Source organism: Ranitomeya variabilis, chromosome 2, assembly GCF_051348905.1.
Source record: "Ranitomeya variabilis isolate aRanVar5 chromosome 2, aRanVar5.hap1, whole genome shotgun sequence".
NCBI lineage: Eukaryota > Metazoa > Chordata > Amphibia > Anura > Dendrobatidae > Ranitomeya > Ranitomeya variabilis.
Window position 1 is genome coordinate 400,499,566 of NC_135233.1, and position 24,378 is coordinate 400,523,943.

Consider the following 24,378-nt stretch of genomic DNA (forward strand, 5'->3'; position numbering starts at 1 on the left):
CCCCCAGCTCATTACCAGTGTGCCAAGGACATGTTACGGGAAATGAAGGAGGCTGGGGTGGTGAGAGACAGCTGTAGCCCCTGGGCAGCTCCGTTGGTCCTTGTTAAAAAGAAAGATGGTACAATGAGGATGTGTGTTGATTACAGGCAGTTGAATCGCATTACACATAAGGACGCATACCCACTGCCCAGGATAGAGGAGTCTCTGGCTGCCTTAAAATCTGCTAACTACTTCTCTACCTTAGATCTCACCAGTGGGTACTGGCAGGTTCCTGTAGCGGAGGCGGACAAAGAGAAGACGGCCTTCACGACGCCAATGGGCCTCTGTGAGTTCAACTACATGCCCTTCGGATTGTGCAATGCTCCCGGAACGTTCCAGAGGATGATGGAGAGCTGCCTGGGACACCTGAACTTTGAAACCGTGCTGCTATATCTGGATGACGTTATAGTCTTCTCTAAAACCTACGAAGACCATCTGAAGCACCTGGCCGAGGTGTTTGAAGCCTTGTCCAACTTCGGCCTGAAAGTGAAACCGTCCAAGTGTCATCTGCTGAAACCTAAAGTGCAGTACCTGGGCCATGTGGTGAGCGCTGAAGGAGTGGCCCCAGACCCCGACAAGGTCACAGTGATCAAGGACTGGCCAAAGCCTAGTGACCTCCACGAAGTCCGGCAGTTCCTCGGGTTGGTAGGTTACTATCGGAGATTCATTAAGGATTTCACCAAGAAGGCCGCACCCTTGCAAAATCTGCTGGTGGGCCAACCAAAGAAGACCAAGGGGAGGAAAACCCCCTTTGATTGGAACGAAGAGCTGGAGGAATCCTTCACCTGTTTGAAGTCGGCACTGACGGGAGAAGAGATACTGGCTTACCCCGAATACGATCAACCGTTTGTGCTGTACACAGATGCCAGTAATGTGGGATTAGGAGCCGTGCTGTCCCAGGTTCAGAACGGCAAAGAAAGGGTGATCGCTTACGCCAGCAGGAAACTCCGTCCCACGGAAAGGAACCCTGACAACTATAGTTCCTTTAAGCTGGAATTCCTGGCCCTCATCTGGGCAGTGACAGAGAGGTTTAAGCACTACCTGGCCTCTGCGAAATTCACCGTTTTCACGGACAACAATCCGCTAACGCATCTGGATACTGCCAAACTCGGGGCTTTGGAACAGCGGTGGATGGCCCGGCTGTCCAACTATGATTTCACCATCAAATATCGGGCAGGGCACCAGAATGCCAATGCCGATGCTCTGTCCCGAATGCCCAATTTACCAGAAGTGGGAGAAGACCCGGAGGCACTTGAAGAGGTGGAGCTGCCTGCCTTCCATCGCCCCAAAGCCACTCAGAACTCTCACCATGTGAAGAACAGGCACAAGAACCAACCGGATGCCACGCTGAATCCCCTGCCCCACCACGGATGGGCAGAAACCCAGGATAGTGACCCCGCGGTCCGTCAGGTGAAGGAACTCTTGACGCAGGCTGGCTTGCACCCTGGCCCAGATTATCCACAAGAGACCCAACAGCTGTGGAAGGGGAGAAGCAAACTGTTTATCCATGATGGCAAGTTGTGCAGGAGGAGCATCGACCCACGTACTCATGAATTGGTGTGGCAGATAGTGGTGCCAAGGCGAGATGCGCCCATGGTTCTGGGAGCCTACCATGATGGAGCCGGACACTTCGGATGGAAGAAGCTGGAAAAGCTGCTCCGAGGGAGGTTCTATTGGATTGGCATGAAGAGAACCATTGAGAAGTGGTGTCGGGAGTGTGGTCCATGTAGTCTGCGCAGGAAGGACCGTGACAGTCAACGGGCCCCCCTGCGGCCTATCATCACCAAACGGCCGCTCGAACTGGTCGCGCTGGATCATGTGAAGCTGACACCTAGCCGGTCGGGCTATATCTACGCCCTTACCATCGTGGACCACTACTCCAGGTTTTTGGTGGTTGTGCCTGTCAAGGATCTAACAGCTAGGACTGCCGCCAGGGCCTTCCAGCAGCACTTTTGTAGGCCCCATGGCTACCCAGAGAAAGTACTGACCGATCAGGGGCCTGCATTCGAAGCGGAAGTGTTCCAAGAATTCTGTCAGTTGTACGGGTGTAAGAAGATCAGAACTACACCGTACCACCCTCAAACCAACGGGATGTGCGAGAAGATGAACCAGGTGGTAATTGATTTATTGAAGACCTTTCCGGTGGAGGAACGGAACCTGTGGCCGACAAAGTTGCCCGACTTAGTGGATATGTACAATCACATCCCCGTAAGTTCCACCAACTGTACTCCAGTGTACCTGATGCGAGGAAGATCTAGTCGGTTACCCGTTGATTTGGACATGGGGGTCCTAGTACCCGAAGATACCTCGCCGGATGCAGATTGGGATGCAGAAAGGCAGCGAAGGTACCGCGAAATACAGGAGTGTGTAGAGAGAAGTCTCGCCCAGGCCAGGCAGAAACAAGAAAGGGACTACAATCAACACGCTCCTGCGACTCCCCTGTCACCTGGTGAGCAAGTGCTTAAACGAAAGAGGAGGTTACACAAGCTCGATGACCAATGGGAAGCGGAACCGTATACCATCTTGCCATCCGACTTCGACAACACTAAGGTCTGTCTCATCAGCAAGGACAGAGGGGAGACCTCGGCAGCGGTATCCAGGGATCACCTTAAGGTCTGCCCCGATAAGTTGAAAGAGAGGGGCACGGCCCCAGAAATCTCCCCGCCGGTAGAAAAGGAGAAGGTGTTCCATACTGTCCTTGGTGACTTTCCCCAGTCCTGGACTCAGATAAACCAAGCCCTCGTGGTACCTGTCCTAACGTTTCCACAGCCGGACCCGCCAGAAACGATGGAGGTACCAGATCATCCGGCCCCACTACCTCAACAAGCCTTACCTGATGAAGCCATGCCAACCGTTGAACCGGCAAATCCTCCCTCTGCTGTCGGTGAATCTGCTGTACCCACTGTTGATAGCAGCAGCTCTGAGAGCCCTAACCTGCCAGTGCTACCCCGACTCACTAGAAGTGTAGCTAGAAGACAGTGCACTACACCAGCGGTAGCAAGCATAGCGGGCACTGTTAGGCCAATAGCAACCCCTGCGCTGCGAAGGTCCACACGCAGCACTCAAAATAAAACTCCCCTCCGCTACAAAACTTGGAGGTATTGATAAGGGCTGCTATGTAATTGAAAATGTTTGTGTACATATTTTTTGTTACAGGTTATAAATGGACAATAGAGTAATGGACGGTGAATTGCTCAAAAACTTTTAAAAAGGGGGACCCCTTTGTTTACCCGGGGTCCCCGCTGTTTCAACCACTGAACTGAGAGTCATAAACTGTGCATGACCTAACTTTTGCAACGTTCAAGAATCCTCACCTCCCGTAAAGGGAAGCATTGTTATGTTCAATTGTTATGCTATTTCAAAAATTTGTGTGTTTCCTGTTAACATGTATTATTGTTCTTGTTTTCCCAGTCCCGGAGTACTGGATTTAACCGGGGGGGAGTGCAGCACCCCAGAGTCCTGGTTGTTGCAGTACTATGGCTCCGCCACTATGGGGAGCTATGGTACGTCTGATTACACTAAGGAGTTTCTCTGATCAGGTACACTCACACCACACTTCACACTCCGGCCACCAGGGGGGGTGGTCCTATCTAGTAGGCCACTCCTCACAACTCTGGTAAAACTGGGGGTTGGACAGGAAGACAGGGAGAAGTAGCTGGGAAGAGCTAGTGAGAGGACCTGTCAGGGATGGGATCCTGGCAGACTCCTCAGAGCAGAACTAACCAGTAAACAACGGGAATACAGAAAAGGAGAAATACCAGAAGGGGTCTTGCTGTTAGACCGAGGCAACATCCTTCTGAGGCGCAAACAGTCGGTGGCCGGAACGCCGAGCAAGTAAGAGACTTTAAGTACATTGCAAACCACGGCAGGGCAGCTAACTACAGGTTGGCTGTCTCACTTAACACCTAAGCAGACAACGGAGGCAGCTGTGGGAGAGGGGCGACTCTAGAGTCCCGGAAGAACTCCAGGCCTACCCCGTCATACGGGTGCGTCCTACCATATCAACTGGAGGACGGAGAAAGAACAGTAGAGACAGAAAGAAACAGTTGTGAGGACTATCCCGGAAGCTCAGCAGGGAAGAACTACAACACACAGCGCTAGAAGGTAGATACTGATTCCCACCTGTAAAGAGAGCTCCTGATGTGTCGTTGGACCGGCCGGTCTCTGAAAACCCAGTTAACAGCGCTCTGGACTGAGGTCTCCCACATCTTCAGTAAAGAGGTAAAGAGACTGCAACCTGGTGTCCTCGTTATTTACCGCGACCTGCACCCCACAACTGCACCGCTACACCACCGTTAACAGTACCTATTTGCAACGGACGTCCCCCACTGACAGACAGGGCCACGGACCGGGTCTAGCCACCGTGACAACCCCAGGACTGAGATCCCAGAGGCCCGGCTCCGGGTACCCCTCGGCCCTGCGGCGGTGTGGGGGCGCTCCAAGTACGCACGTCCCGAGACAGGGAAGGCCACCAGAAGGACCTAGCCACCAAATCTCTGGTACCAAAAATTCCCGGATGACATGCCAACGCAGAAGAATGAACCTCCGAGATGACTCTATTGGTCCACTCATCCGGCACAAACAATCTACCAGGCGGACAACGATCAGGCCGATCCGCCTGAAACTCTTGTAAAGCACGTCGCAGGTCTGGGAAGACAGCAGACAATATCACCCCATCCTTAAGTATACCCGTAGGTTTATAATCACCAGGGGAATCAGGTTCAAAACTCCTAGAAAAGGCATCCGCCTTCACATTCTTAGTACCTGGCAGATACGAAACCACAAAATTAAACCGGGAGAAAAACAACGACCAGCGCGCCTGTCTAGGATTCAGACGTCTGGCCGACTCAAGATAAATCAAATTTTTGTGATCAGTCAAGACCACCACCTGATGTTTAGCACCCTCAAGCCAATGACGCCACTCCTCGAATGCCCACTTCATCGCCAAAAGCTCCCGATTACCGACGTCATAATTTCGCTCGGCGGGCGAAAATTTTCGAGAAAAGAACGCACAAGGTCTCATCACTGAACAATTTGAACTTTTCTGCGACAAAACCGCCCCCGCTCCGATCTCGGAAGCATCAACTTCCACCTGAAAAGGAAGAGAAACATCAGGCTGGCACAACACCGGAGCAGAAGAAAAACGGCGCTTAAGCTCCCGAAAGGCCTCCACAGCAGCAGGAGACCAATCTGCAACATCAGCACCCTTTTTAGTCAAATCAGTCAAAGGCCTGACAACGCTAGAAAAACCAGTTATGAATCGACGATAAAAGTTAGCAAAGCCCAAAAATTTCTGAAGGCCCTTAAGAGAAGTCGGTTGCATCCAGTCACAAATAGCCCGAACCTTCACAGGATCCATCTCAATAGAAGAGGGGGAAAAATGTACCCCAAAAAAGAAATCTTCTGAACCCCAAAAACACACTTTGAACCTTTAACAGACAGAGAATTGGTCCGCAAAACCTGAAAAACCCTCCTAACTTGTTGAACATGAGATTCCCAGTCATCCGAAAAAATCAAGATATCGTCCAAATACACAATCATAAATTTATCCAGATATTCACGGAAAATATTGTGCATAAAAGACTGAAAGACCGAAGGGGCATTTGACAGACCAAAAGGCATCACCAAATACTCAAAATGGCCCTCGGGCGTATTAAATGCGGTTTTCCACTCATCCCCCTGCTTAATTCGCACCAAGTTATACGCACCGCGAAGATCAATCTTAGAGAACCACTTCGCCCCCTCAATGCGAGCAAATAAATCTGTCAGCAATGGCAAAGGATACTGATACTTGACTGTGATCTTATTCAAGAGTCTATAATCAATACAAGGTCTCAAAGAACCAACGCTTTTAGCTACGAAAAAGAACCCCGCTCCAAGAGGAAACGAGGATGACGAATATGTCCCTTTTCCAAGGACTCCCTAATATACTCTCGCATGGCAGCATGTTCAGGTACAGACAGATTGAATAGACGACCCTTAGGAAATTTACTGCCAGGGATCAAATCTATGGCGCAATCGCAATCTCTGTGAGGAGGAAGAGAATTAAGAGTAGATTCCTCAAAAACCTCACGATAATCAGACAAAAACTCAGGAATTTCAGAGGGAATAGATGAAGCAATGGAGACCAAAGATGTGTCCCCATGATTTCCCTGACATCCCCAGCTTAGTACAGACATTGTTTTCCAGTCAAGGACTGGGTTATGAGTTTGCAACCATGGCAATCCCAGCATCAACACATCATGTAGATTATACAGTACAAGGAAGCGAATCACCTCTTGATGGTCTGGAGTCATACGCATAGTCACTTGTGTCCAGTATTGTGGTTTATTACTAGCCAATGGTGTAGAATCAATACCCTTTAAAGGTATAGGAACTTCCAGAGGCTCTAGATCAAACCCACAGCGCCTGGCAAAGGACCAATCCATAAGACTCAAAGCGGCGCCAGAATCCACATACGCATCCGCAACAATAGAAGATAACGAACAAATTAGAGTTACAGACAAAATAAACTTGGACTGCAAAGTGCCAATAGCAGAGGATTTATCAACTTTCTTTGTTCGTTTAGAGCATGCTGATATAACATGAGTAGAATTTCCACAATAGAAGCACAAATGATTTTTGCGCCTATAAATCTGTCGTTCGCTTCTGGACAGAAAGCTATCACATTGCATACTCTGTGGTGCCTCTTCAGAAGACACCGCCAACTGGTGCACAGGTTTGCGTTCCCGTAAACGCCGATCAATCTGAATTGCCATTGTCATGGACTCATTCAGACCAGTAGGCGCAGGAAACCCCACCATGACGTCTTTTACAGCATCAGAGAGACCTTCTCTGAAAATTGCCGCCAGAGCGCACTCATTCCACTGAGTAAGCACAGACCATTTTCGAAATTTTTGGCAATATATTTCAGCTTCATCTTGCCCCTGAGAGAGGGCTATTAGGGCTTTCTCAGCCTGAATCTCCAAATTTGGTTCCTCATAAAGCAACCCCAAAGCCAGAAAAAACGCATCCACATTGAGCAACGCAGGATCCCCTGGTGCCAATGAAAATGCCCAATTTTGGGGGTCACCCCGCAGTAAAGAAATAACAATTTTTACTTGCTGGGCAGGATCTCCAGCAGAATGAGATCCCAGCGAAAGAAACAATTTACAATTGTATTTAAAATTTAGAAAACAAGATCGATCTCCAGAAAAAAACTCCGGTATAGAAATTTTAGGTTCAGACCGAGGAGCATGTAACAAAAAATCTTGTATATTCTGAACTTTAGAGGCAAGATTATTCAAATTGGTAGCCAGACTCTGGGGATCCATATTTCAACAGATAAAGACTGAGCCATTCAGGGGTTAAGAGGAGAGGAAAACAGGAGACTGCAATTAGAGCTGGAGTGCAACTTCAGAGGAAAAAAAAAAAAGGTTTCACACAGTTCCTTTTCTCTCCTGCTTCAGCCTATAGATTAAACATTTGGGCTGGCCATACTGTTGTGGTTTCCAATGGCAAGGAAACATCAGAAGCATAGAATAAACGGACCAGCTCTCGGGTGATGGAAACTAGAGCTGACCGCGATGCTAAACCTACACACCACACTAGAAGTAGCCAGGGGGCATTCCTGCGTTGTCTCTAGATGCCGCGCGCCAGCCGGAGAACTAACTACCCCTGGTAGAAGAAAACACAGTCCTGGCTTGCCTCCAGAGAATGTCCCCACAGGAGATAGCAGCCCCCCACATATAATAACGGTGAGAGCAGATGAAAAGACACACGTAGTATGAAAGCAGATTTAGCACAGAGAGGCCCGCTAACTAAATAGCAGAAAGATACAACAGAGGACTTCGCGGTCAGCTGCAAAACCCTTCAAAACACCATCCTGAAATTACCTTAACTCATGTGACAACTCATGACACCGGAGTGGTAATTTCAGCCCAACAAGAGCTTCCAGCTGCAGAGATTCACATAAGTGCAAACTGGACAAAACATACAAAAATAGACTTAAGGACTAAAGTGTCCAACTTAGCTGAGCAGAAAACTGGGAGCAGGAACATGCAACAGAATCACTCTGGATACATTGATGGCCAGCATTAGAATGACTGAGGAGCAAGGTTAAATAGGATACTCCCACATCCTGATAGGAACAGGTGAACTGAGAAGGCAAAGCTTGCAGGACACCAGTACCACAAGAGACCACCGGGGGAGCCCACGAACCGAATCACAACAGCCAGGCCTCTGTCAGGGTCCCAAACCTGACAGGGACCCTACCGAATCTTCCCCACAACACCCCCTGCCACAAGGTGTTGCCTGGTTCCCACCCAGTCAGCTTTCTCAGCTAACTTCCTGCCTGACCCCCAGTTTACCCACACGGTGAGGAGTGGCCTAATAAATAGCACCCTTAGCTCCCCCTGGAGGCCCGACTGTGAAATGTATTGGTGTCTGTGATACCTGGTCAGATGAACTCCTTCAGTGCCATCAGATGTACCATAGCCCCCCTTAGCGGCGGAGCCACAGTACTGCAACGACCAGGACTCTGGGGCGCTGCACTCCCCCCCGGTTAAATCCAGTACTCCAGGACTGGGAAGAAAACAACAATACAGGTTAGCAAAAAGACATACAATTTTGTGAGTGCAATAACAATAAGCATATTTGAACAGAGCTTCCCTTTATGGGAGGTGAGGACACTTAAACGTTACAAACATGGTTAAATACTTTGAATAACTTAGTATAAATAACTTTTCTCACCCAACCGGGTATCCTACTTAGTGCAAATCTTTGAACAATAATTTAACATTGCCTTTAAGGACGTACACTCTGAATCCACTAAAGACCTTCTTATAACACATTATAAGGCTTAAGCAACTGTGCTACATTCTCCTACTTTATGTCTGCAGGACCGCCTGTCCTAACGGCTCCAGACCTACTGCCTCTCCTTTCTATTACAGGACCGCTCCTTTCAGCCCGAGCCTTCTGTCCTTCCACTACTATACACAGTATAGAACATATCCTTTTTCCTTCAGTTTAGGATCAACAAGCCATCTCTATATGGCTCCTAGGAGGACTCACCAACTAACCCCATCCGGGTTCACTTTCTGTCCTCATCCTTCTATTAACATTATTGAACATTTCCTACAATTAACTAATTGGTTACATTTAACTTTCACATATCAACATTATTACTTCTTCTTTCAAAGCATCATCATTCCTTAAGTGCTATCGATGAACATCCCCTTTAAGAGGGGACCAAGTCTCTATGAGGTAGTGCAACTTTTCAAGCTGCAAGTCCGTATGCAGCAAGGACTCCAGTACAAGTTCCAAGAACCGTATCTTCGCAAAGAGTCCGTCTTTTATGTAAAACCAGTAGAGAGCACCTTTAAGAAGGTGCAAACTATATACAAGGAGTTTGTATCATGCATTGTTCATGATCCAGCAGTTCTTTTCCAAATAGGGGGTTAAAAGGAGCAGAAAGGGAAAACAAAAACAGAATTAAAAAGCAATAGGGATCCCGGGTAAACTAAGGGATCCCTTTAAGATCAAACCCTAGTCGGGTTTAAAGCAGCAAAAAGCAGGGAAACAAGCAGTTAACTATTTACATATTCAGGTTTCCGAGGTTTAGTTGGACGGCTTCCAGGGCTGCACCTGGCACTTAACCCCTCTTGGCCTGGGAAAAGTGAGGTCCAGGGTCACACCCAGTGCTGGACAAACGCCGTTAATCCGTCTTTCGAGTACGGTGAAATCATGCGCAGCGATGGAGGTCTGCGCAGCTTGAGTATGGGCATTTGCTGCAGCAGAGGTAGCGGCTGCTGCAAAATCAGTCACTGGAACGGAGTCAGCAGCTGTGGCACTAGCAGTCACTGGAGTGGTGTCGGTCGTCAGGGCAGGGTCGTCCTTCATACCTGCTTCAGATGTGGTTCCTCCGGTGCCGATCTGCTCCGTCTCCGCTGGGGTCTGGAATGCTAGCTGCAGGGCCTTGCGCTGCGGCGTTGTCATCTCCGTTTGCAGCATCTCGCTTTCCGGCAGAGCCTTGCTTTCTGGCTTCGGAGCGCTGGAACTTCTTTCTTGCTCCGGACCAGATGAGGCTGCCGACAGATGTCTGGTGAGGCTCCCGATGTTGGTCTTCTTCCACCCGGCCTCAGTGCTCAGCTGCGTCCGCAGGAGTTGGTGGATCAGCTCGTCCGCTCCGGTCTGCAGGAGGTCAGCGTCAAATGTGGAGGTCTGGCTGCGGTGCCTCTCCGGGTAGCTGGGGGAGTCCTCGGCTCCGACCCCACGCTCCGGCTCCTGGCGGCTGGCCATGGCGTCCTCCATGTCGCTGACTTCTTCTTCCTGGTCCTTTTCCCGCTCTCTCCTTCGTGGGTGGTTTCGTTTTCGTTGTCTCCGCCCTCCATTGAGGATTAGGAGGCGGATCTCGGCTGCTGACGGACACGTCCTTACAGTGCAGAAATATTTAGACTGGGCGGCCATTGTCTTTCGCGCTCTCCAGCTTGTCTACGCCCACTCCACGCCCCTCTTCTTCTCCTGCGCTCTCCTTAGCGCTGTAATGGCGGCGGTTTTGGCGGGAACTTCTGGCGGCAAGTGGCGCGGCACAGTCTTTGTAATAAGTCACAGTCCAAGTATAATAAATCACAGTTCCAAGGCACACATGACCTGATTCTTCAGGCTTAAGTAGATCCTGTTCGTGACGCCAAGTTGTAGCGCCCCCACTGCCGCAGGGCCGAGGGGCACCCGGTACCGGGCCTCTGAGTCTCTGCTCTGGGGTTGTCACGGTGGCTAGACCCGGTCCGTGACCCTGCTGAGGGGCGTACAGTGATAGATGTAGATAGTGGTGGTGGTGCGGTGCAGTAAATAACGAGGACACCAGGTTGCAGTCTCTTTACCTCTTTACTGAAGGTCTCTGGGTCCTCAGTCCGGAATACGGTTCACCAGGCTGCGCAAGTCCGGCCGGTCCGATGGCACCTCCAGAGTTCTCCTTGCAGGTGGAAATCTGTGCCTTCCTGCTAGCGCTATGTGTTGTGGTCCTCCCCTGCTGTGCTTACGGGATAGTCCCCACAACTGTTGTGTCTGTTTCTTGTGTTCCCTCACAACAACTCAATTAGATGATGTTCTGCTAATCCTCCGTCCCTCCCGGTGTTATGGTTGGGACGCACCCGTATGACGGGTAGGCTCGGAGCTCTTCCGGGACCCTAGAGTCGCCCCTCTCCACAGGTTGCCCCCCAAGTCTGCATAGGTGATTTAGGTGAGACAGCCCGCCTGTGACTGACTGTCCTGCCGTTGGTTTGAAGTATTGCTTGGAGCTAGATATATGAATACTTCCTCGGCGTTCCGGCCGCCGGTTGTGCGCCTCAGTAGGATGTTGCCTCGGTCTTACAGCACGACTCCTACTGGTATTCTCCTTCTTGCTTTGATCTCGTTTCTCACTCAGCACAATATATCTCGCTTCTGATCCTTTCTTAGGGCACCGCCGCTATGCTGAGCAGGCACGGACCCGTGACATTCTTTCTTGTTGCCAGGCCTCTGTCAGGGTCCCAAACCTGACAGGGACCCTACCGAATCTTCCCCACAACACCCCCTGCCACAAGGTGTTGCCTGGTTCCAACCCAGTCAGCTTTCTCAGCTAACTTCCTGCCTGACCCCCAGTTTACCCACACGGTGAGGAATGGCCTAATAAATAGCACCCTTAGCTCCCCCTGGAGGCCCGACTGTGAAATGTATTGGTGTCTGTGATACCTGGTCAGATGAACTCCTTCAGTGCCATCAGACGTACCATAGCCCCCCTTAGCGGCGGAGCCACAGTACTGCAACGACCAGGACTCTGGGGCGCTGCATTATACACTGGGCCTGAGTTTTGATGCAGTCTCCCTCCCAAAAAAGGGAGATTCAAATTGTCACAAAGTGGATATACGTCAGTTCTGTTAGTTTGTCGTATATCAGCCAGCCAAGTTCTGCCACTTACATTGTGTTGTGTTACACACTGGGCTGCCTGAGTTTTGGTGCAGTCTCCCCCCCAAAAAAGGGAGATTCAAATTGTCACAAAGTGGATATACGTCAGTTCTGTTAGTTTGTCGTATATCAGCCAGCCACGTTCTTCCACTTACATTGTGTTGTGTTATACACTGGGCTGCCTGAGTTTTGGTGCAGTCTCCCCCCCAAAAAAGGGAGATTCAAATTGTCACAAAGTGGATATACGTCAGTCCTTGCTGACTCAGCCTCTAGCTCTTTCGCCTCCTCTTCAGAAAGTTCAAAATATAAAAGCAGCGAGTTGTCAGTGGATGCTCCCGGTCAGGAACAAGACGTTTCCTTGTGTCCTTCACCCAAACCAAAAGTGAAGGATGCGGCAGGCGATACTACAGGTTACTCCATGGAGCTCTTTACACATACCGTGCCTGGGTTAGAAAGGGAAATTGTTAACTGCCCATTACAAGATGAATCGGACATGGAGTGCACTGATGCACAGCCACAGCTAGATTATTATGCTGTTCCATTGACTCAGATCACTACATTGCCCTCGCAGTGAACTGAGCCAGAATCTGACCCTGATGAGACTATGGTGCCCCGTCCCGATCGCTATAGAACCTTACACAGTGACACAGAGAAAGGTGCACATGACATTGAAGAGGAGGTGACAGATGACCCAGTTGTTGACCCAGATTGGCAGCCATTGGGGGAAGAGGGTGCCGCTGCCAGTAGCTCAGAAGCAGAGGTGGATGATCCGCAGCAGCCATCTACATCGCAACAGCTGTCATCTGGCAGGCCCGTATCAGGCCAAAAACGTTTGTCAAAAACAAAAACAGTTTTAGAACAGCGTGGCCATCCAGTGAAAGTAGCACAGCTTGCAATGCCTGAAAAGGTATTCGATAGTAGGAAGAGTGCAGTGTGGCAATTTTTTAACCAAGATCCGAATGATCAGTCAAAAGTTATCTGTAAGAAATGCTCAAAGACCTTTAGCAGATGGAAGAATCTTCAAAATTTAAATACAACGTGCATGCGTAGACATTTAACCAGCATGCACTTGCAAGCCTGGACTAACTACGAAACGTCACATACCGTTGGTGCACCTGATCAGAATGAAGGTTGTCAGCAACGCTACATTGCTTCCCTCACTGTAAGCCCACCGGTTAGGACACCACCAGCAGCAAATGTGGAGGTATCGTCGCAAGGTCAAAGCAGTCAGGGAATCACAAGGTTATTGGTAGGAAACACTGTATGTAGGCCAACATCAAGAATACCATCACCAACCCTCTCTCAATCCGCCATGTCCACCACCACCACCATCGCTAGTTCCACCATATGCAGCTCTCCAGTCCAGCTCACCCTACAAGAGACTCTCGTTAGGAAAAAAAAAGAAATCATCCTCTCTCCCGCATACACAGGGTTTGAACGCCCACATTGCTAGACTAATCTCGTTAGAGATGATGCCCTACCGGTTGGTTGAAAGCGAAGCTTTCAAAGACCTGATGGCCTACGCAGTACCACGCTATGACCTACCCAGTCGGCATTTCTTTGCGAGAAAAGCCATCCCAGCCCTCCACCAGCATGTCAAAGACCGCATTGTACATGCACTGAGGCAATCAGTCAGTGGAAAGGTGCACCTCACAACAGATGCATGGACCAGTAGGCATGGCCAGGGACGTTACGTGTCCATCACGGCGCACTGGGTTAATGTGGTGGATGCAGGGTCCACAGGGGACAGCCATAGTGGGACAGTTCTGCCTAGCCCACGGTCTAGGAAACAGTTGGCTGTAGGCATTCGCCACCCCTCCTCCTCCTGCTCCTCCTCCTACAGAAGCGAAAGCTCGTCCACAGAGTGCAGTAGCACGACCACTCCATCCGAAGCTGCCAGTGTTGCACACGAGGTGTCCCGTTATCGAACAGCTAGTGGTAAGCGTCAGCAGGCTGTGTTACAAATGAAGTGTTTGGGCGACAACAGACACACCGCGGAAGTACTGGCTGAGTACTTGCAGCAACAAATGCAGTCATGGCTGGGCAGTGTACATCTTGAGGCAGGCAAGGTAGTCAGTGATAACGGAAGGAATTTTATGGCTGCCAAAGCCCTTTCAGAACTCAAACACATACCTTGCCTGGCTCACACCTTGAACCTGGTGGTGCAGTGCTTCCTCAAAAATTATCCGGAGTTACCAGCCCTGCTCCTGAAGGTGCGAAGACTTTGCTTGCACATCCGCCGGTCGCCCGTACACTCCTGCCGTTTGCAGAACCTTCAGCGATCGCTGAATCTTCCCCAGCACCTCCTAATAATCGACGTTGCAACAAGGTGGAACTCCACACTGCACATGGTTCAGAGGCTGTGCGAACAGAGGCGTGTGCTAATTAATTTGTGGGTGGATACACATACACGGGCAGGCACTTGGACGGCAGACATGGAGTTGTCTGGTGTGCAGTGGTCGAAGCTACAAGACCTCTGTCAAGTCCTTCAGTGTTTTGAGGAATGCACACGGCTGGTACATGCAGATGACGCCATCATAAGCATGAGCATCCCACTAATGCGTCTGCTGATGCAAAGTTTGACGCACATTAAGGAGCAAGCGTCTGCAGCCGAGGAGGAGGGAAGCCTTGATGACAGTCAGCCATTGTCTGCTCAGGGAATTCTCCTGGATGAGGTGGCGGACGAAGAGGAGGAGGATGATGGGGATGAATATTAATGGGAGAAGGATGCTTCTGAGGGGGCAATAGAAACTGGTGGCATTGCAAGGTCAGGTACAGGATTTTTGCGGGACACAAGTGCTGTTGATTTGCAAGAAAGTGCTCCTCAACCCAGCACAAGCAGTGAACTGGCACCTGGAACATTGGCCGACATGGCTGAGTATGCCTTGCATATCCTAAAAAGGGACCCCCGCATTATCAAAATGATGACCGATGATGATTACTGGTTGGCCTGCCTCCTGGATCCACGATATAAAGGAAAATCACAAAATATCATGCCACATGAGAACCTTGAGCAAATACTGGCTACCAAACAAGCTACTCTTGTAGACCATTTGGTTCAGGCATTTTCAGCACACAGCGGCGGTGATGGTTCTCACACGAGCCGTAGGGGGCAACATGGCAGAGGTGTTAGAGGTGCACAAATCCGATGTGGCGTTGGACAGAGGGGTTTTATGACCAGGTTGTGGAGTGATTTCGCAATGAACGCTGACACGACAGGTACTGCTGTCTGCTGCATCGATATAATTGACAGGAGACAGCACTTCTCCAGTATGGTTACGAACTACTTTTCCTCCCTTATCGATGTTGTCCCTCACAGGTCATTCCCCTTTGATTACTGGGCATCTAAAACAGACACCTGGCCTGAATTGGCAGAATATGCATTACAGAAACTCGCTTGCCCTGCTGCTAGTGTGCTATCAGAAAGAGTCTTCAGTGCTGCTGGTTCAATACTGACCGAAAAAAGGACACGTCTGGCTACCCAAAATGTTGATGATCTAACCTTCATTAACATGAACCAATCATGGATTTCAAATTATTTGTCCCCACCTTCCCCTGCTGACACGTAGCTGAAAAATGTCTTGCTTTTGGCCTCCTCTTACTGACTGCTCCAATTCCTGCATTTGCAGCTGCTGAATGTCCACCATAGGCCAATTTTATACCTCCCTAAATGGGCTGACTCCCCCCACAGGGCCGTGGTCTCCACCTGGCGCAAGCACCCGTGCGAGTAGCATTTGCCTGGACAGGTGGGTGTGCCCACTCTTGGGCGACGGCACTGGCACAGGGTCCCTCATAGTACAATGAAGTGTCTCTGACGGTGGTGGTGCACAACCAACGTCAGACACACCGTCGTAATATGAGGGGCCCTGTGCCAGTACCGCCGCCCACGAGAGAGTGTTCCCCCCCCAGCTCGAACAGTGCTCTACCACTTGCAATACTTACCTCTCCCTGCTCCACCACTGTGTAGTCTGGGCTGTTAAATCCTTCAATGGCACTGCCAATACAAATTTGTTGAAATAATAGATGATAGTTAAAATATACAGGGGCTCTGGCCTCCATTTAGACCAGTTAATACTTTGCGCCTACTACCACTGTCTGCTACTCAGCAGAGGAGCCCACCCCTGTACCTAGCTATGCCACCTGTTTATTTATGAACAATTTTTTGGCAGACATTTAGCCCACTTTATTATTTGGGCCTACTAACTGTGTCTGCCCCTCATTACAGTTGTCCTCCACTGAACAAAGCAATGCCGCTTGTTTAGTCCTGTTACCAATTTTGAACTGCATTTAGCCTACTTAATTATTTGGGCCTACTAACTGTGTCTGCCACTCATTACAGTTTTCCTCCACTGAACAAAGCAATGCCGCCTGTTTAGTCCTGTTACCAATTTTGAACTGCATTTAGCCTACTTTATTATTTGGGCCTATATCTGTGTTTCCTCCTCATCCTGCCCATTGCCCAGCCACTGCTAGATGAGTCTGCTGGTACATTGACCCAGACCACTACATTCCCCTTGCACTCTACACAGCCAGAATCTGACCCTGCTGAAAGTCAGGTTCCCCTTCCCGCATACTATACCACCTTACACAGGGACAAAGAGGAAGATGCAGATGAAAGTGCAGGTGGGGGGGCATACTCATTGGCGATGTCACTGGCACAGGGCCCCTCATAGTACGCAAAAGTGTCTCTGCCGGTGGGAAGCGCCACCCGCCATCAAACACACCGCCGTACTATGAGGGGCCCTGTGTCGGTGCCAATGCCTGGAGGGCGGACAGACCAAAACAAGGCAAAGCAAGGACACAGACACTGAGACCAGGATATACAGCCTCCAGGAGGGCAGACCAACAAGAACAAGGCAAAGCTAAGAGTAGAGCCTCCAGAGAAGGAGGAACACAGAGAAAGGTCTGGCCGCTCAGAAGCTAGACACTAACTGAGTTTAGACACACATTGCACAGGCGCAGTCCACAGGGTGGAGCTGCCCTAAATACTAGAGGCCTTTTGGTAATTGGTTAGGAACACATAGACAGGTGCGCCCTGATTCTATAACCAGAGCGTTCTGGCGCCGCCCCCCTATGCACACAGCTAGGAAGCATGCAGAGAGCAGAGGCATAGAATATGGAGCTGGCAACAGACAGAACACAACATGACATGGAGCAGTGAGTAAGATGTGTGAGGGATGGGAGGCCATGTAGTGATGCCAGCAGAGTTGTTACAGACAGTCTGGAACTCTGAGACAAAGTTATCCCTTCCGCATCCTCCTCTTCCTCTGGGACCACCACCTCCTCCAGTGGGCTATTCAAAGTCTGCTCCATTGTCACGGGGCTTCCGTGACAGAGAGGTTCCAGAGAACCGCAGCGCTCTGGGCCTCGTTCACACACAGTGAACAGAAGCTCTTCACCTGTATTCTGACCTGGCTGCTTTGTGCCAGCAGTGCAGGAGTTAACCTTATTGCTGTGTTGCTGAGAGCTGGGTCTCTCAGCTGAAGTGGATCTTGTAATCTGATCCTCTATATAGACCCAGTCCTGACTTGCTATTGTCAGTGATCAGTTCTACTGCCTGGCTTGGAGGTTGAAGGAGCGTAGTGTTGGAGTTGGAGGTTTATTTACAGAGATTGGTGTCTGCTGTTTTGGTTGCATGTAAAACCTGTTTTCCTTCCTAGTTTATTCCTTCTCTTCCCTTCTCTGTGTTTCCTCTGTGGTTGTGTAAGCATTTGGTGAGTTTGAGACTTTTAGTTACCTTGTCTGTTTACCCTGTTGTTTGTTATAGTTACACTGGTGCAGTCCACCTCCCTTGGGGGGAGAGGGGGTCCCTGATAGGGTCAACTCAGGAGACAGGGATATGCTGGCGGCTCAGGCCTCCTAACCATCATAGGTACCCCTGAGATAAGGGAAAGCCAGGGCCCCATTATTGTGGCAGAGTCAGGTGCGGGTCCCAGTACACCGTCCTGCCCCTTTATCGCCGCTTACGGCGTGACAGTATCACTGACCTTAAAAATTTTCTTGGTCCAATATGGACCCCATTGCTGCTTTAGCTGGACAAATGCAGCAACTCAGCCTAGAGGTGGCTGACCTCCACTCGGCGGTTGTGAAGCGCACTCCAGTGGTCACTGCAGGGGTTGCTACACCTCCACAAGCTTCGCTGGAGCCTAAAATTGCGTTACCTGACAGGTTCTCTGGGGGGCGTGACAAATTTGTTACGTTCAGGGAGGCCTGTAAATTGTATTTTAGGTTGCGTCCTCACACTTCAGGTTCTGAGGAGCAGAGGGTTGGAATTATTGTATCGCTCCTACAAGGTGACCCTCAGGCCTGGGCATTTTCACTTCCCGCTGACGCTTTGCCGTTACGGACTGTGGAGGAGTTTTTTTGAGCCTTAGGTCAAGTGTATGATGATCCTGACCGCGTCTCCCTCGCTGAGTCCACTATACGCCATCTTACACAGGGAGACCGGCCAGTAGAGGAATACTGCTCTGAGTTTCGGAGATGGGCTACTGACACAATGTGGAATGACCCAGCACTCCGCAGTCAATTCTATCAGGGTCTATCTGATAAAGTAAAAGATGCTTTCGCCCTACAGGAGACACCAACCACACTGGAGGCAGCTATGTCTCTTGCAATCCGTGTGGACTGCCGCCTGCGCCAGAGACTTAAGGAATCGCCGCTATTCAAGGGCAATTCAGATTTGGACTCACCAGAATCTGAGTCTCTAGGAGAACCTATGCAGTTGGGTGGCGCTTCTCGTTCTAAGGTGGCTGCAGTAGTATGGCGTAAGGAGGGCGCATGTTTTTTTTTGTGGCAGAAGGGGTCATTATGTGAATGTGTGTGCATCTAGAAAACAACCGCCGGAAAACTATTGAGCCCGGGTTGTTGGGAGGTTGGCAACTCGGGTGTACTAATTTCCTCCTTAGGTAAACCTCAATTTTTCCTACCAGCCGAGATTCGTCTTGGTAAAAGTAGGTTCAATATCTCTGCCTTTCTGGATTCTGGGGCAGGGTTTAATTTAATTGATGCTGGGTTTGTTCAGGCACATGGGCTTAAGACTCAAGAGTTGTCTAGACCCATACCTATAATTGCCATTGATTCTGCACCTTTGAGTCAGGGGTCTTTCACTCAGATCGTCCGTAGGGTGAGCCTACATATAGGGGCGTTACACTCTGAGTCTTTAGATTGTTATGTGTTGGGGGGTTTGCCGTCGCCTGTAGTTCTCGGGTTACCATGGCTCACGTTACACAACCCAATGTTAGACTGGCAGACTCGGGAGATTACTAAATGGAGTGAGTTTTGTCAGGAACATTGCCTGGGTACTCGGCTGGCCAGATTGAGTTCTCAGGTTTAGCCTGAATTCATCTCAGATTTTGAGGATGTATTCTCTGAGGAGGGGAGTCGAGAGCTACCTCCACACCGTCCTTGTGATTGCGCCGTACGTCTCATTCCTGGTGCTAAACTGCCTAAAAGTAGGCTATACAACATCTCTGCCCCAGAGAGACAGGCCATGAAAGATTATATCACGGAAAGTCTGGCCAAGGGTCATATCAGACCCTCGTCATCACCCATTGCTGCCGGGTTCTTCTTTGTTAAGATGAAAGACGGGGATTTACGCCCATGCTTAGAACTCCGTGAATTGAATCAGATTACGGTCCGGGATTCTTTCCCGCTTCCTCTTATTCCGGACCTCTTTAACCAAATTGTGGGGGCTAAATGGTTCTCCAAATTAGATCTCAGGGGGGCATATAATCTCATTCGGATGAAGGAGGGGGATGAATGGAAGACGGCATTTAATACTCCAGAGGGACATTATGAGAACTTGGTTATGCCTTTTGGGTTAAGTAATGCTCCTGCCGTGTTTCAACATTTTGTCAATGATATATTTAGTCACTTAATAGGTAGGTTTGTGGTGGTATATCTCGATGACATCTTAATTTATTCCCCTGACCTCGAGTCTCATCAGGATCATGTACGGCAGGTCTTTCAGGTACTCAGGGACAAAAAACTGTTTGCCAAACTGGAGAAATGCTTGTTTGTGGTCAAAGAGATTCCGTTTCTGGGTTATTTCTTATCCTCCACAGGTTTTCGTATGGACCCAGGTAAGGTCAGGGCAGTCTTGGAGTGGGATCGTCCTGAGGACCTTAAGGCTTTACAGAGGTTTTTAGGTTTGGCAAATTTCTATCTCAAATTCATTAAAGACTTTTCAGTGATAGCTGTTGTGAATTCCGCTCTTGGGCTCCCTCCGGTGGTTGTAAGTGGCACTTTTGTGAGTTCTGCTCTTGGGCTCCCTCCTGTGGATTTAAGTGGAACTGCTGCTCCTTGGATTTAGCAGTCAGCAGCTGCTTCCACTGATCGTCTATTCTGGCTCGGCTATTTATCCTGGCTCTATCCTTCAGCTAGTGCCAGTTGTCAATGGTTCCTGCTTGGATTCACATCTCTCTTGGATTTCCCTGATGTTCTGACCAGTTCAGCAAAGTTAAGTCCTTGCTTTGTTCTTTGCAGTCCACATTTTGTGGACTTTATCGTTCAGCACTTTCTATGTTTTTTCTTGTCCAGCTTGTCAGTATGGATTTATTCAGTTAAGCTGGAAGCTCTGGGAAGCAGATTTACCCTCCACACCTTTAGTCAGGTGTGGAGATTTTTGTAAACTCTGTGGTGGATTTTTCTAGTTTTTAATACTGACCGCACAGTATTCTGTCCTATTCTATCTATCTAGCTAGAGTGGCCTCCTTTGCTTCATCCTGGTTTCATAATGCGTATGTCATTTCCCTCTCCACTCACAGTCAATATTTGTGGGGGGCTGTCTTCCTTTGGGGATTTTCTCTGAGGCAAGATAGCTTTCCTGTTTCTATCTTTAGGGGTAGCTAGTCCTCTGGCTGTGATGAGGTGTCTAGGGAGTGACAGGAACATCCCACGGCTACTTCTAGTGTTGTGTTAAGCTCAGGAACTGCGGTCAGTACAGGTACCACCTCCTCCAGAGCACGTCCCATGTTGCTCCTAAACCACCAGTTCATAACAGATAGCCAAACCATTGACAGACATGACCAAGAGAGGCACGGATTTCTCCGCATGGTCCAGTGCAGCCAGTAAAGCTTTTGAAACCTTGAAAAAGTGTTTTTCCACTGCACCCATATTGATACAGCCTGACATTACTCAGCCATTTGTGGTAGAGGTGGATGCCTCTGAGGTAGGGGTGGGAGCTGTATTGTCTCAGGGGATTTCTCTGAGTAAGTGGCGTCCGTGTGCATTTTTCTCGAGAAAATTATCTCCTACGGAGAAGAATTATGACATTGGTAACAGGGAGCTGTTGGCAATTAAATGGGCATTTGAGGAATGGCGTCATTTTTTGGAGGGAGCACTTCACCCTGTCACGGTGATCACAGATCACAAGAATCTGTTATATTTAGAATCTGCAAAGCGTTTTACACCTAGGCAGGCAAGGTGGTCTCTGTTCTTCGCCAGGTTCAATTTCTACATTACATACCGGCCAGGTAATAAGAATGTCAAGGCTGATGCGTTATCTCGTTGTTTCCCGGGGGGTGGGGATAATTGTGAACCAGGACCTATACTACAGAAGGGTGTAGTTGTCGCCACAATTAATTCTGATCTTGAGAAAGAGGTGGTAGAGGCACAGGGGGACGCCCCAGCAGCCTGTCCGTCAGGTAAACTTTTTGTTCCTACTAATCTCCGTCTCAGGGTCATAAATGAGCATCATGACTTGGTTTTGGCTGGACACCCTGGAAGTAAGGTTACCGCGGACCTACTCACTTGGTGATTTTGGTGGTCTGGGGTAAGACATGATGTACAAGAATATGTCGCTGCCTGCAGTGTGTGTGCGCATTCCAAGTCCTCTCATTCTCTCCCGTCTGGGTCTCTCCAACCTTTGGAGATTCCCAGAAAACCTTGGACTCATTTGTCAATAGATTTCATCACTGACTTACCGGTTTCGGAGGGTAATACAGTTATCTTAGTCGTAGTTGATAGATTTAGCAAGATGTCTCATTTCATTGCGCTCCCCGCATTACCAAATGCTAAGACTCTGGCACAGGTCTTTATTAAGGAGGTTGTGAGACTGCATGGTATTCCTTCACACATTGTCTCAGACCGTGGGGTGCAGTTTATTTCTAAGTTTTGGAGGGCTTTCTGCAGCCGGCTGGGGACTCATTTGTCGTTTTCTTCAGCTTTTCATCCTCAATCCAATGGTCAGACTGAACGTGTAAATCAAAATCTTGAGACTTATCTCAGGTGTTTCATCTCAGAGAATCAGGAGGACTGGGTTAAGTACTTACCGTTAGCAGAATTTGCTATAAACAATCGTACTCATGAGTCTACTGGTAAGTCCCCGTTTTTCGGGGCATATGCTTTTCATCCTCAATCTAGTTCATTTAATAGGAGAGATTCCTCAGGTGTTCCTGAAGAGGAGAGGTTTTCTTCATCCATCACGTCCGTATGGCAAGGGGTTCTTGATAAATTGAAGATGATGGGTTCCAGGTTTAAGAATGCGGCTGATCGGAGACGTGTGGAAGGTCCGGACCTGTGTGTGGGTGATTGGGTTTGGTTGTCCTCGAAAAATGTTAAGCCGAGAGTTCCCTCATGGAAATTGGGCCCTAGGTTCATTGGCCCTTATAGGATTGTGGCCGTCGTGAATTCCATTGCTTTTCGGTTGGCTTTGCCTCAGTCATTCAAGATCCATAATGTTTTTCATCGCTCTTTACTCAAAAAGGTTGTGGCACCATCCAATCAGCCCCCTTCACCTCCATCACCGGTCCTTGTTGATGGAAATCTCGAGTTCCAGATTTCCAGGGTTATGGATTCTCGTTTAGTTCATCGATCCTTACAATATCTGGTACACTGGAGAGGGTACTGAGGAAAGGATGTGGGTACCTGCTGCCGATGTCCATGCAGTTAGGTTGGTTCGGGCATTTCATGCAGCTCATCCTGAGAAACCTGGTCCTGAGGTTCCAGAGGTCCCTCGTAGAGGGAGGGTACTGTCACGGGGCTTCCGCGACAGAGAGGTTCCAGAGAACCGCAGCGCTCTGGGCCTCGTTCACACACAGTGAACAGAAGCTCTTCACCTGTATTCTGACCTGGCTGCTTTGTGCCAGCAGTGCAGGAGTTAACCTTATTGCTGTGTTGCTGAGAGCTGGGTCTCTCAGCTGAAGTGGATCTTGTAATCTGATCCTCTATATAGACCCAGTCCTGATCAGTTCTACTGCCTGGCTTGGAGGTTGAAGGAGCGTAGTGTTGGAGTTGGAGGTTTATTTACAGAGATTGGTGTCTGCTGTTTTGTTGCATGTAAAACCTGTTTCCTTCCTAGTTTATTCCTTCTCTTCCCTACTCTGTGTTTCCTCTGTGGTTGTGTAAGCATATGGTGAGTTTGAGACTTTTAGTTACCTTGTCTGTTTACCCTGCTGTTTGTTATAGTTACACTGGTGCAGTCCACCTCCTTTGGGGGGAGAGGGGGTCCCTGATAGGGTCAACTCAGGAGACAGCAATACGCTGGTGGCTCAGGCCTCCTAACCATCATAGGTACCCCTGAGATAAGGGAAAGCCAGGGCCCCATTATTGTGGCAGGGTCAGGTGCGGGTCACAGTACGCCGTCCTGCCCCTTTATCGCCTCTTTCGGCGTGACATCCAGCATATAGATCACCGGAATAATGATGCTGATGATGGTGTCGTCAGCGCTAACCAACTTAGTAGGCATTTCAAAACTATGCAGAAGAGTGCAGAGGTCCTTAATCTACGCCCACTCCATAAACGTGATATGCACCACGTCCGTACTCTGTTGACCCAGACTATACGGTATGACATACTGCATCAGGGCTTGTTGCTGCTGCCACAGTCACTACAACATGTGCAGAATAGAATTCCATCATGTCGGCACATCGTATTTCAACCTGTTACCTCTGTATCGATGCAAGTTGATGACCTGAGGGTTGGAAACGGTGGAAGTGAGCACACAGCTTCCGTGCTTTCTGCAGCAGCTCACTCAGGCCAGAACTGTATCACCAGGTTGAGGATGTGTGCCATGCAAGGCACATGTGTGAGCTTGCCTCAGCGTAGGGCCGCCACCAGGTTGACACCGTTATCGGACACGGCCTTCCCTGGATGCAGGTTCAGCGGAGACAACCATAGTTCAAACTCATCCTGGAAAGCTATTCAGAACTCTTCAGCTGTATGACTGGGATCTCCAAGGCATATCAATTTTAATACTGCCTGATTTCGGTGAGCCCTGGCTGCACAGTACAGAGGTGGTGGGGATTCGCTCTGCACTGTTGAAACGCGTGTCTCATTAAGGCAGGGGTTGAAGGTACAGGTGGATGCCCTTGAGGAGGTAGAGGAGGAGACAGAAGCAGTGTGAAATATAGATGTTTGTCCTGCAAGCCTTGGGGATTCCAAGACTTGTGGAGCAGCACCTTCCGCGCCTGCCCCAAC